Here is a 13,374-nt window from a genome sequence, read left to right as displayed (position 1 = left end):
AGCGTAATGCTGTAACATTATATTCTGTACTAGAGCTGCAGTCTTGCCAATATTTAAATTACAGTCCTGCAAACAGAGTTGTCAAGAAATAATCAGGCAACCTGGACAAACAGAGTTGTTGTGGAAGAGCCAGGTGTCGTCCATTAATGAGCAGAGATTGGCATTGTCTTTTTGAACAATTCTGCCAAGGGAGCAGTAATGTAGCCAGGATAAAGCAAGGCCAATAATAGCTGCCTTTTGGGGGATTCCACAAACCACAGCTTTTTTCCTCCCACAAAAACCGGATAGTTAATGGAACCATGCAGCTGTTTGACAGAGAATTATACACTATATCAGGTAACAATAGAGCCAAGGGGGGGGAGGAGATCGGTAGTAGACAAATTAAAAATCCGATTGAAGGAGCTGGGTATTCTGAATAAGACGAGCTTCCAAAACCGCATTTTAGTTTTTTTAAATGCAACGGTTAAATCAGGGCACGTGGAACCTTTGATGAATTGCTGTTCAATGGATCAAGTTGGGAATTGAAATGACAGGTGAAACCAAGCACTAAAGCATAATAAGCTCCTTGCACTTGTGGAATGGAGGGCAGAGGAAACAGGAGAACAGTTTAAAATGAATGTAGCTAAAAGAAAAGTTGGACTATTTTGGCATTGTAGTACGATTAATGAGTGGAGAGCAATTGTGACAGAGAATATCACAGTTCAACCACACATCCACATTTGGCACTTGTGACTGACCGGGGGATAGTTATCAACATTCTGAGTCTTTGCCATTAGGTTTTTGGCCAAATCAAAATGAAGATCATTTCAAGAAAGCAACCAGGTGAAATCGTGATTACACTAACGTTTTAAGAGAGTAAACATCTATATTTAGAGATTTGAGTTTTTTTTGTTTTTTTTTTTAAAAAGAGATTTTTTTCTTACAATTTCCATGGAGTAATTAAGAAACCACCATTGAAATAAGTAACCAAAGGACCGATATTTTAGTTAACTGGCAAAAGATCCAGATGTAAAAAAGGGAAAAAATTGTTAAGTAAATTGTAATGATAGAGAATGTAATGTCTTGAAGGGTGGTGGCAACCAACTCTATTGCAATCTCCAGAAAAGGTAATTGATTTATGATTTAAAGAACATTTCAGATCAGTTAAAAATCAAGAGGGTCGGACTAGTACTTGACTCTTTCAAGAACTGGCAGTCATAATGGCCTAATGGTCTCATTAATTCTATGCAATTTAATCATAGAAGGATCTTTATTTCAAAATAAACAAAACATACAACTATGCTTAATCACTCGGTCGAATTCCAACCTGTTTATTAGACATGTGCTTACACCCTTCAATAAGCACTTTGCATCTCATAAACACAAACCTTTCCTGTGCAGTGTTGCAACTCTCCTCATGTGCTCATGTCAGGCCGACTTTCCTCAAACTGATGAAAGTTCAGGCAAACTTCAATGTATAATGTCTTCATACGTAACACAGCGTCACTCGGCAAGTAGACGTCGTGTAGCATTATCTATTATCATTCTATCATTCCCATCTAATCATACACTATTCTATTAGCTTGCTTTTATCCAGTTCAATTGCTGAGCTATCAACCATAACTTCCTCTTGATTTTAAGTTTCTAACTGATGTGAAATTGATACTTATAATTTATATGTCCTTTAAAAAGCTGAGAATTTTGTATCAAATGATCGGCACATTGTGAGAATTCCACAGATTCAGCACATGATAAAACTGTGAGCACAAATACATATCAATGAGGTACCAATGTTCTGGCAACTTCCCAGACACCAGAACCTATTTCATGGCACATAAATATATTGGCAAATAAATCATTATTTTATTCTTTTTCTACAAACAGCATATGGCACATTGGATTTCCTTTTAATTTAACACCAGCAATCACAGTTCACAGCAACACTCATACTTCTTGCTGATATCTCCAATCTCCAATCGGAGTTTTAGATTTGAGTCCTTTTCATGAAATAGCTGCCACCTGATTAAAAAGTCTGTTTCACTGTTGAGCTTCCTATGGGGGAACGATAGGAGTTGCTTTTAGTCGTCACCAAGAATGGTTTTGCTGATTGTCCTGCAGCTAAATAGTTGACATTATGACATTACACAAAACGATCAAAATCATGAACATAATAAACTTACTCATGGAAACAACACTGTACTTGGTCAAAATGATCGTTAGTTAGATATGACCTACCATGTACAACCATGCTGATTGTCCCTAATTCCCCCTTTCTTCAAATGGGAATAAATCCTATCCTAACACAAGATCCAGCATGGTCCCTTCTTTGGTTGAACTATCCACATAGTGCTTCAAGAAATACTCTTGGATATTTCACAAGCTCTGCCCTGTCTAATCCTTTGGGACTGAGCAAGTCCAAATCAATATTGGGGAAGTTAAAGTCACCCACTAAGACAATCATCTTTTGGTAATCTATTTACATATCTGTTCCTCTATCTGCTGCTTGCTATTGAGCCTATAGTATAATCCCGTTAGAGTGCTTGCACCTTTCTTATTTCCAAGTTCGACCCATATCACCTCAACAAATAAACCCTCTAGTATGTCCTCTCTGAATGCCGCCGTGGCAGTCTCCATGATTAGTAGCACAATGCCTTCATCTCTTTTGCCTTCGTGTCAATCACCTGAAACATTGAGCTGCCAGTCATATGCCACGCAACCATGTTCCTGCAATGGCCACATTATTGTCCCAAACACTGATCCAAGCTCCAAGTTCATTTGTTTTCTCCACAATACCCCTTGCATTGAAATAAACACACGCCAGCATTAACATATCTGTGCACCTCTTCCTGCCTGATCTTCCTTTGAGACTTACTAGTCCAAACCTCCACCTAACCATCACCCCTTCCAATTTTTGTTCCCGGCCCGTCTGATGTAACACTCTCAACTATAGCTTCTTTCTGCCATTTACACCAGCTTTATGCATTTCCAATTAAAGTTTCAATGCCAATGCTGCTGCTGCTACTCTATAAGCAATCATCACCTAGAGATTCTCATGAGTCATCGGGGATATTACACATTGCCAAGGAGGATTTGAAAACATCCTTAAATAGTTTCCTGTTCACCTGCCAATTTCCCATGAAGAAGCTCAGAGTAGTACATCTGTTTCAGATGTCTGGTGTCAGGCAAATGAATGACACTGCCTGCACATTGGAGCTGATCAAATGTAATTAGGGCCTCACCTAATTACGCATGCTGTGCTGGGCTGGGATATTGGTTTGCACAATATTTGTGCAAACAGTTTTGGTGAAGCCTCTCCAACAACACACGTAGATAATCAATTTCTCAGGAGTGTCACAGTAAGGAGTGTCACAGTAGAGCCAGGCTCTGATCAACAGGTGTAGCACATGAATGATTTTAGTGTATCACAAAATTTGCTACATCCATTGGCTTCCTTGTTATCTAACATGCTAGTTACTTTGTCAAAGAAGTTATCAATTGGTTGAACACAATTTCTCATCCATAAAATTATACTCACTCAGCTGTATAAGTATTCTGTTACCATTTCTTTCATTTTCCTAACAAACTGTCCTGAAGTCATTTTCACCTCCCAATAATTTTAGTATTTTGCCGTCTTCCTCTTTTGCAGTCCAATAACTATATTTAAACAATATTATTCTATTAAATGTGATCTTGAGAGTACATAATATTTTGTGGTATTCATAACACAATAATGATGAAAAGATCTTTGTTTTGATTGCACCTACCAACATGCATACATTATTATATTACGGTTAATATGTACCGAGGGCAAATGTTTGTTCCAATGCTCCCTATTCCCAATTACTTTTACATTGGTGATTGAAATGCAAGTGAAGTTTAAATGGCGTCAGAAAAATAAAACCTCCAGAATGGATGATATTCATTACATGGTTGGTTGGAGTCAGTATCAGCACAATTACTATATTAAACTTTGAATCTTCAGATGTCCTGGATCAAGCTAAAACTAAAGACAAATAATAACCTCCTCACACATTCCCCTGCAAGTATCTCTGTCACTCCTTTAAAATATGCCCCTTCTTTGAACAAGCTGTTAAACATCGCATCTGAATCAGTTTCCATCTGATTACACTCCTTGAAGATATTTATCTACTTGTTCAATTAATAAAACAACAAGATTGGGGACATTTCTATTCAACCTGTCAAAGGAATTTGGGAGGGGCGGGGGGGTTAGAAATAGTCAGTGAAGTAAACAAACACAATGTTTGAGTGGCAAATGACAATAGTGCTACCTTCCCAAAATTTAACTGAAGGAAATAATCGGTTATCAGGGCTGTATGTTGCGACACAGCCTGACACCTTGTATGTCATTTTAATATTACACTTATCCCATCCCCCTGGATATTCCGGATGAATAAATTAAGGTATTGTCAACTAATTACAAATCAGGCTAATTACAAATCAATAACATTAGCCAACTACGAAACATGAAGCGCTGAGCATTAGGATCCAGACATCACAGACAACTGGCCTCTGTCCCTGCTCACATCTGGCAGTGCTCTCTGTCTAAACCAGGGGCCACGGAGCATTTTTGAAAGCGATCTCTGATCACTGGCCTTGGGGGTACCTGGCGAGGGAGTGGAGCAACTGAGTAAGGGGAGGGTGACTTTTTGAAATTTGGGTAGGGACCTTTTGAAATGTGATGCATTAAAATCATGTTTTAGTGCATTGTATAAGTACGATTTTTAATGTTTTTTGTTTGAAGTATTTTTAAGAGGTAACTTTTTCCACACAAAGGGTGGTGGATGTATGGAACAAACTGCCAGAGGAAGTATTTGAGGCAGGGACTATCCCAACATTTAAGAAACAGACCGATACATGGATAGGACAGGTTTGGAGGGATATGGACCAAAAGCAGGTAGTGTAGCTGGGACATATTGGTGGGTGTGGGCAAGTTGTGCCAAAGGGCCCGTTTTCACAGTGTATCACTCTATGACTACATTATACCTCCACCATGCATGAATGCTTCAAAATCAAGTGGTCGCATTTTATTGCCATATACTCAAGCATAGAAACATAGAAAATAGGTTCAGGAATGGGCCATTTGGCCCTTTGAGCCAGCACTGCCATTCAATATGATCATGACTGTTCATCCAAAATCAGTACCTCTTTCCTGTTTTTCCCCCATATTCCTTGATTTCGCAAGCCCCAAGAGATAAATGTAACTCTCTCTTGAAAACATTCAGTGAATTGGCCTCCACTGCCTTCTGTGGCAGAAAATTCCACAGATTCACAACTCTCTGCATGAAGAAAGTTTGTCCTCATCTCAGTCCTAACTGGCCGACCCTTTATTCTTAAACTGTGACCCCTGGTTCTGAACTCCCCCAACATCGGGAACATTTTTCCTGCAGTTACAGTAAGTGAAAATCTAGCAGGCAAGCAGGATGCTTTCTCCAACCACCCCCATTTGAAGGCCACTATCTTCCACCGTTTCTACCCAGTGCTTGGTACTTACTTCCAGCAGCCACTGGTTGTCCTCCAGGATGCACCGAGCCGCAGCCTGATCCATGCCGGTCACCTGGGCGAATTCGGCACAGAGACTCTCACTGTAGCGGCGCAACGCTTCCGACGCCTCTGACGGCCCGGGACTCTTGCACTGAGGCTGCTCCATGGCCGGAGCTGCAGCAAGCGACTCGCAGCCCGGCAAACACCCGCCAGCCCGGCAAACACTCGCCAGCCCGGCAAACACTCGCCAGCACCAGCTCCCCGTCCGCATCTGACCCCGCCGCTGCTTCTGCTTCCATCCCTCCTTCAGCCCCGGCTCTCCCACAGCCGCAGCCCATGCAGTTGATATGGAGTTGTGAAATTTTCGTTGATCACAGAATTTCTCATGACAGTGTGAGAAATTTGTGATCAGCATGAGAGCATGAGAATTTGTTGAAATGCGTGATTCTCACGCTCAATGCGTTTGAGTTGGCAGCCCTGCAAAGACTATGTTGATGAACTGAATAACATTGTGATTATTATCATTAACACATGCCATCATTGGAGGGGAGAGGAATTCTAATGAGAAATAAGGACATTTCAGAGGAATTAAACAAATACCTTGTATCCAGAGAAGAAAAAGGGTTAGGGGAGGATTAGTGCAAAAACAAATGCATGATGGTCAGGGTAGATAGAGTGGGCCAAAGGGCCTGTTTCCATGCTGTATTTATGTTGCTAAGATACAAACCTGCCAGAAATACCAGAGAACTGGGCTTTGAGTGAAAACGAGGAATTCGATCAAAAAATAAAAAAAATGGTATTAAAAAATTAAGCAAAACAGGTTAAACTCTAGACCACCACTTGGGACCTGTGCCTTACCCAAAATAACAGTACCACGGAAGTTGCCCGAGAACCAGCCCCCTCCGCCACAAACACACGCCAAACACATGCCTTACCTCTAGGCATACATTTGTGAGGTGCAAGAGGGGAAAAAAACCCCTCCAAACCTGTTAATCAAATGTTTATGGTAGTGTTGGAAAAATGTTGGAAACCATAAATGAAAACTAAGCATATTGAAAGGAATAATAGCATTGTGAAGTGTACAGATTTATAAAAAGAACATAAACCTGCAGGACTGTGTCAGTGGAATTTGTAATTGTGGTGCTGCTGGATTTTGGGAAGGCTTTAGTGAACAAGCAGTTGACAGTAATATCGTGCTATGGACTGTAAATTGGTCATTGGACAGAAATTGAAGAGTAGGAATAGACAGATCGTTTTAAGTAAGCCGTGACCAGTGGGGTACCATAGGGTCAGTCTAACCACTTGGCTGAAAGGACCAAATAGGTTACTTTCAAGTTTACCAATTTTGATATTGATTTATTATTGCCACGTGCACAAAGTTACTGTGAAAATGTTTTTTTGTATTATCCAGTTAAATCATACGGAACAAGCACAATCATGTACCTCCTCTAACCTCATCTACCACATCCTGATGTGGGCTCCTGTACATCAACAAGACCAAACGTAGACTCCACGACCTTTTCTCTGATCAATTACGCTCTGTCGCCCAGGCCTACGGGATCTCCCAGTTGTCAACCATTTCAACTCCTCATCCCATTCGGACCTTTCTGTCCTGGGTCTCCTCCATTGCAAGAAATAAAGCCAAATTGGAGTAACAGCACCTCATATTTCGCTTGGGTCGCTTACAACCCAACAGCATGAACATTGAATTCACTAATTTTAAGTCACCTCATCTTACACCCCCCTCGCCTCTCCCCTTCCTCCACTCTAGTCATTTTACCAGTTCCACAGTTCTCCACATCATTTTTCTTGAAATAACACCTACCATAGCCAACAATGGACCTAAGAGTTACCGCCACCGTGCCCGAGGTCATTTGAGGCCGGCCCTTCTCTTTTCTCTCCACCAACTCTTCATCTTCGACCACTCCTCCCCAAACCTTCCATCTGAAGGATCCCAACCCAAAATGTCACCCATCCCTTTTTCTCCAGAGATGCTGCCTGACCCGCTGAGTAACTATACTACTTTGTGCGTATCAAGCCAGCAGAAGGACGGATCATATTATCAGAATATGCTTCAAGAAAAAGACAAGCAGAGAACATGGTAAATACAGCATAATACAGAAAATTGTGAAGATATCTACTGATCCGCAGAGTATATTCTGAGTGGCGACAGATTAGGTAAAGTAGATGTTCAAAGAAACACAGCAAGGCTAGCACTTGCGTCACTGAGTACAACATGCAGATTTAACAAAACTATGAGGAAGGAAAATGCTATGTGGCCTTGGAGGGTTTGAGTATGAGTAGAGATGCCGCACCGCAATTATACACTGCGGTAAGTGAGACCACATCAGGAGGATTGTGTTTAGTTTTGGTCACCTTACGAAAAAAATAAAAGGAGAAAAAAAATAAAAAACCACTAGATTATCTCCACGGATGTCAGTTTTGCCAAATAAATTAATCACATACTATGCAGTAGAGATCTTATTATAATTTTAAATTCTTAGACTAGATTTCTGCCTTGGTGGGCTGAGGAAGCTCATGAGTCATTGTGAGTTCATTACTTTTTGCATGAGTCAATTCAGCCCATAGAATCAATGCTATCTCACAGAGGAGTCCCATTTCCCAATTATTTATCCTGCAATCTATTCTCCACATGTTCCTATCACTCCATCCCTCCAACCCCCACCTTCCACCCACATATTTGGGGTAATTTACAATGCCCAATGAACCTATCAACCCTCACATCTTTGAGCTCAGGGAAGAACCTAGAGCATCCAGAGGAAACTCGCAGTCACAGAATGAATGAATACGTTTTAAATTAATTAAATTCACAGGGGGACGATGCAAACACCACACAAATAATAGAGGTCAGGATCAAACTCTGGTTACTGGAACTGCAAGGCAGCAGCTTCACTTGCAGCACCATGGTGCTTCCCAGAATATATTAAGGGAATTAATGAAATGTGGGAAAAAATTATGCCGAGGTGGACCACCAGCTATGATCTTGATGAATGGTGGTGGAAGTTCATTGTGACTAAAAGCCTACTCCTGCTTCTATTTATCAATATTTTACCAGGACATGGGAAGTTATCCATGTTTTGCAAGGAATCACCATTGATTTCAAGGGCAATATAGTGCTCCAGGAGCAGATTAAAAGATGAACTTTTTCCCAGATATTTAGGGTAAGATCCATTCTCTTCAGTGAACAAATTGACAATAATTTGGAATCGTCTCTGAACATGCAATATGCAAGCATCATACTTGATGACTTAAACAGAGTAAATTTGGCTCTGGAGTGTAGGCATAGATTGAAATGTTTCTAACGTGGTCTGTGGTTATGCTTCATTCTCACGGGAAGCTTTTTGCAGGCGAAGAATTTAATCTCAGTCACAATTAGTTAATTGACTGTGGAAAGAATAGAAATTCTTAGTTAAGAATGGCTTCAGTCCATTGAAATCACCTAAAAAAAAAAAACCAGCCCACCAACCATTCCTTCAGTATGAAACCAGGAACAAATTTGAGCAAAACAAAGACCTGGAGAAACTCAAGGGGTCGGGCAGCATCTGGGAAGGGAATGGACAGGCTTGTTTTCAGACTGACGGATGAAGGGTCCCAATCGAAGTTACCTGCCATTCCCTTCCCAGATGATGCCTGCCTGCCTGATGTTCCTCAGGTACTTTGTGTTTGCTTAAGATTTCAGCATCTGCAGTTTGTGCCTTTTCAGCTTTACTTAGCACTTTTATTTCCATGCCCTTAAATGATCCAGCAAATTAAAATGCTATCCAGCCGAACCTTGGACATGCTTTTATATTAAAAGGGTTATACTTCCAGTACCCGTGGAAAAAAAATGCACTCTGCAATTTCACCTGTAAATATCCTGCTTCTGGTTTCTTAATGCATCTTGCTCTGAATTTCCCCAGAGAAAATAACCACAGTAGCAACCATATTCAGAAGTCTAACAGTACAAATACCTCGATCCCTCAATCTTCAAAGCTCAATGGCATACTGACATTTGACCTCTTATAATTGAGCACTGCTACTTACAGTACCATTTACAGAACCTCTGCTATAAGTTCCCTCAAGCTTTTTTAACCTCAGACCTGCACCACTTAAGACATAATACAAACGCAATCTTTTATTTGTCCCTGGGCCTTGACTATTTCCCGGCAAGGATACATTTCTCATTCTTAATTACACCTAAAGCAGGTGGCAAGATATCTTCCTAAATTGTTGCCAACTGAATGGTAATATTAACTAGAGCAATCATGACCTGACTATCTATGTTGTACAGGAATGCTGTCTGACCTGCTGAGCAAGTGCAGCACTTTGAGTCCTTCATTGTACCCTCCGTCTTCTATGGGTAAGATAGGTCACAATCCAAACTATCAAGTCACGATGCATCTCTTGCACCTTAAGTGTGTCTACAACGATGAGGAACTTTATTAAATGCCGTACTAAAATCCATGTAAATAACACCCACCGCCTCATCCTATCCAATCATCGTCGTCACCATCTCAAAAAGCCCAATCAAGTTCGTTAGATATAACATAAGGCAGACAAACCCCTGCTGGCTGTCGCTGATTATCCCATTCTCTTCCAAATGCAAGGAAATCTTATCTTGACGAGATAAGATTACAGGCTTACCAGCCTATAATTTCTTTGATTAAGTTTACTTCACTTCTTAAACAAAGGAACAACATTGGCTATTCTCTCTTCCTCTGGGACCAGCTGTGGCTAGAGAGGACCATGTCATCTCCTCTCTTGCCTCTCATTACCTGGGATAGATTCCATCAGGATCTGGGGATTATCTACCCTGACGCAAGAAGGGGTTAGTACAACATAATGGTGCTGTGATAAAATATCTACACAAGGACTGAATGGCCTATTCGTGAATTTACTTATGTTTTTATACCCGTTTTGGTCATGGCTGCCAAAGCAAACTTTGTTGGCTGACACAAGTATTGCATTGCATCAATGCTGCACAGATGTAAATTCAGTGCTTCAATCACAATGAGAAGCACATTTGACTGCAGGCCGTGTTCCATCGTGAGGATTTGCAAATGGAACGGGACATCATGCACTCATCAACCATTTCATCTGACATCGACAGAAGAAAGTAATATATCATACGGGTTACATTAATGGACTATCAGCCAGTGTTCCAGTGGCTGATCATAACCACACACAGGAACATTTCTAATGATTTCCATATATCCGCCAAACAAATAAATACAATTAATCAGATTGGTTGAAGCCATTTGAGCTAAAAGGTCAGGATTAAGCGACACCGGGAAGTGTTTTAAGTCCTGAAGATCTGCCATTGTTCTGATGTTCATTACAACTCAAGCTATCAACGTGTATACCAAAGATCTTATAGCGAAGCAAGATGGATTACTCTCACGCAAACGTGAGGTACGCTCATGGGCGGATTCATGGGTGATTATAGGACACATTTTAGCAACCTGACTCCGCCATCTTGCTCCGCTTTCTTGCTCCCGCCTTCTTGCTTCCGGCCAAAGATTGGATCCGCAGCGGGGAGAAGGAGTGCGGGGCCCGTGGGCCCGGGGCAGCGGGGAGAGGGAGTGCGGGGCCCGGGGCAGCGGGGAGAGGGAGTGCGGGGCCCGGGGCAGCGGGGAGAGAGAGTGCGGGGCCCGGGGCAGCGGGGAGAGAGAGTCCGGGGCCCGGGGCAGCGGGGAGAGAGCGTGCGGGGCCCGGGGCAGCGGGGAGAGAGCGTGCGGGGCCCGGGGCAGCGGGGAGAGGGAGTGCGGGGCCCGGGGCAGCGGGGAGAGAGAGTGCGGGGCCCGGGGCAGCGGGGAGAGAGTGCGGGGTCCGGGGCAGCGGGGAGAGAGAGTGCGGGGCAGCGAGGAGAGAGAGTGCGGGGCCCGGGGCAGCGGGGAGAGAGAGTGCGGGGCCCGGGGCAGCGGGGAGAGAGAGTGCGGGGCCCGGGGCAGCGGGGAGAGAGAGTGCGGGGCCCGGGGCAGCGGGGAGAGAGAGTGCGGGGCCCGGGGCAGCGGGGAGAGAGAGTGCGGGGCCCGGGGCAGCGGGGAGAGAGAGTGCGGGGCAGCGGGGAGAGAGAGTGCGGGGCGGGGCCGGGGCAGCGGGGAGAGAGAGAGTGCGGGGCCCGGGGCAGCGGGGAGAGAGAGTGAGGGGCCCGGAGCAGCGGGGAGAGAGAGTGCGGGGCAGCGCGGAGAGAGTGTGCGGGGCCCGGGGCAGTGGGGAGAGAGAGTGCGGGGCAGCGGGGAGAGGGAGTGCGGGGTCCGGGGCAGCAGGGAGAGAGAGTGCGGGGCCCGGGGCAGCGGGGAGAGAGAGTGCGGGGCCCGGGGCAGCGGGGAGAGAGAGTGCGGGGCCCGGGGCAGCAGGGAGAGAGAGTGCGGGGCAGCGGGGAGAGAGAGTGCGGGGTCCGGGGCAGCGAGGAGAGAGAGAGTGCGGGGCCCGGGGCAGCGGGGAGAGAGAGTGCGGGGCCCGGGGCAGCGGGGAGAGAGAGTGCCCCAAGACAATGTTTCTTATTTAATGTCCCTTGTCTAGTCTGAAATAAAGTTCATTATTGGATTAGAAGAAATATAATTGTGTGTGTTATATACATTTATATAATTTTCATGTATGTGTGTTTATAAACATTTTATTCCTTAACAAGAATCAACGGAATTATGAACTAACAGAATTATGAATCTAACCCTATAATCACGCACAAAAAGTCCCCCCCTGTCAATCACCCTGCGAGTCGGGTCGGTTCCGGTTACTACAAAATCAACTCAAACACTGTTTGTGAGCCATTTAAAAAGAAATGATTTAAAAAACATTAAAAAAGACAATTACCAGAATCAAATTTTATTCTTGACAAGAAGTTTGAACTGACAGATTTATGAATCTGACCCACACAAACTGTTGCCCCGCAACATTGATTACAGTGCGAGTCGGGTCGGGTTAGGTAGGCTCAGGTTGCTAAAATGGGCGTGGAAAAATGCCCATGATCCCGTCCATAGCGTACTACACGTCAGTCCATTGCATTTAGCAGGAGTAGCCTATCTTGCTTCGCTATAAGATCTTTGGTGTATACCAGGAACTTGAAAATGTGCCCGGGCTCCTTGCACCACAGTTTGATTAACCTGCCGAGCTCTGAAGCAGAGGGGTGCTGGCTAATCTACAATTATTCAAATCTACCAGTTTTTAAACTTCATGCCAATTTTCTGACCAGTTTATTGACTTTGTTAATGGGCTCTGAGTATTTCGCCCAGATAAGTACCATGAGTTTGTCCAATATTATTAAACTGATGCTGTGCTTTTTCTTACTTTTTTCTTTACTTGAAATCCAGTATGATCCTTCCACCAACTGATTGTCAGGTCACCGTGTACGACTGATGTTTTGTCCTCTTCTTCTACTGTGAAAATAGCAATTGTTCAATAAACACTTGTCCATCTCATTATCCATCACTGTCTCACTTCCACACATCTTTAAAAATCATCTGGTGCATACTACTCACTTTAACTTAAAATGATGCTAATGAATACAATTCAATATTTTGTTGATTAAAAAGTGTTGCAATCCCATGAAGAACACTACATATAATTAAATGCCAATATATCAAACGTAGGTTTCGTAAAATGAGTTGTATCTCAGTGAAGGTACTCAAAAATGCTGGAGAAAGCGGGTGCAGCAGCATCTATGGAGCGAAGGGAATAGGTGACGTTTCGGGCCGAAACCCTTCTTCAGACTTCACTGTATCTCAGTGAAGTTTTGTTGGTACAATGCTTTTAAAACAAAGCGCCAGTGACTGCCCTTCTACTCATTGACACTGCCATTTCTGAAGTACAATTGGGGTGTTGGTGACTGTGGGGAAATTGCACCAGTCCTTGCATCAACCTACTTACCACTTGGTGTAAAGGTTTCTTAGC

At 43.4% G+C, this 13,374-nt stretch overlaps 1 protein-coding gene across 6 annotated transcripts in view; it reads right to left on the bottom strand.

Moving 5' to 3' along the window:
• Positions 1 to 13,374, bottom strand: part of numb (NUMB endocytic adaptor protein) — a 114,057-nt gene that overhangs the window by 61,719 nt on the left and 38,964 nt on the right. For 4 of the 6 annotated variants that reach the window (XM_055640903.1, XM_055640907.1, XM_055640906.1 and 1 more), the window contains exon 2: positions 12,772 to 12,860. The exons of 1 other annotated variant lie outside the window; for it this stretch is intronic. The gene's annotated coding sequence lies outside the window, so the exon portion shown is untranslated. The remainder of the gene's footprint in view (positions 1 to 12,771; positions 12,861 to 13,374) is intronic. One more of the 6 variants, XM_055640904.1, reaches the window with a different exon arrangement.

This window comes from Leucoraja erinacea, chromosome 9, assembly GCF_028641065.1.
Source record: "Leucoraja erinacea ecotype New England chromosome 9, Leri_hhj_1, whole genome shotgun sequence".
Taxonomy (NCBI): domain Eukaryota; kingdom Metazoa; phylum Chordata; class Chondrichthyes; order Rajiformes; family Rajidae; genus Leucoraja; species Leucoraja erinaceus.
The sequence above is the reverse complement of the archived record's forward strand: the minus strand, read 5'-3'. Positions and strand labels throughout refer to the sequence as shown.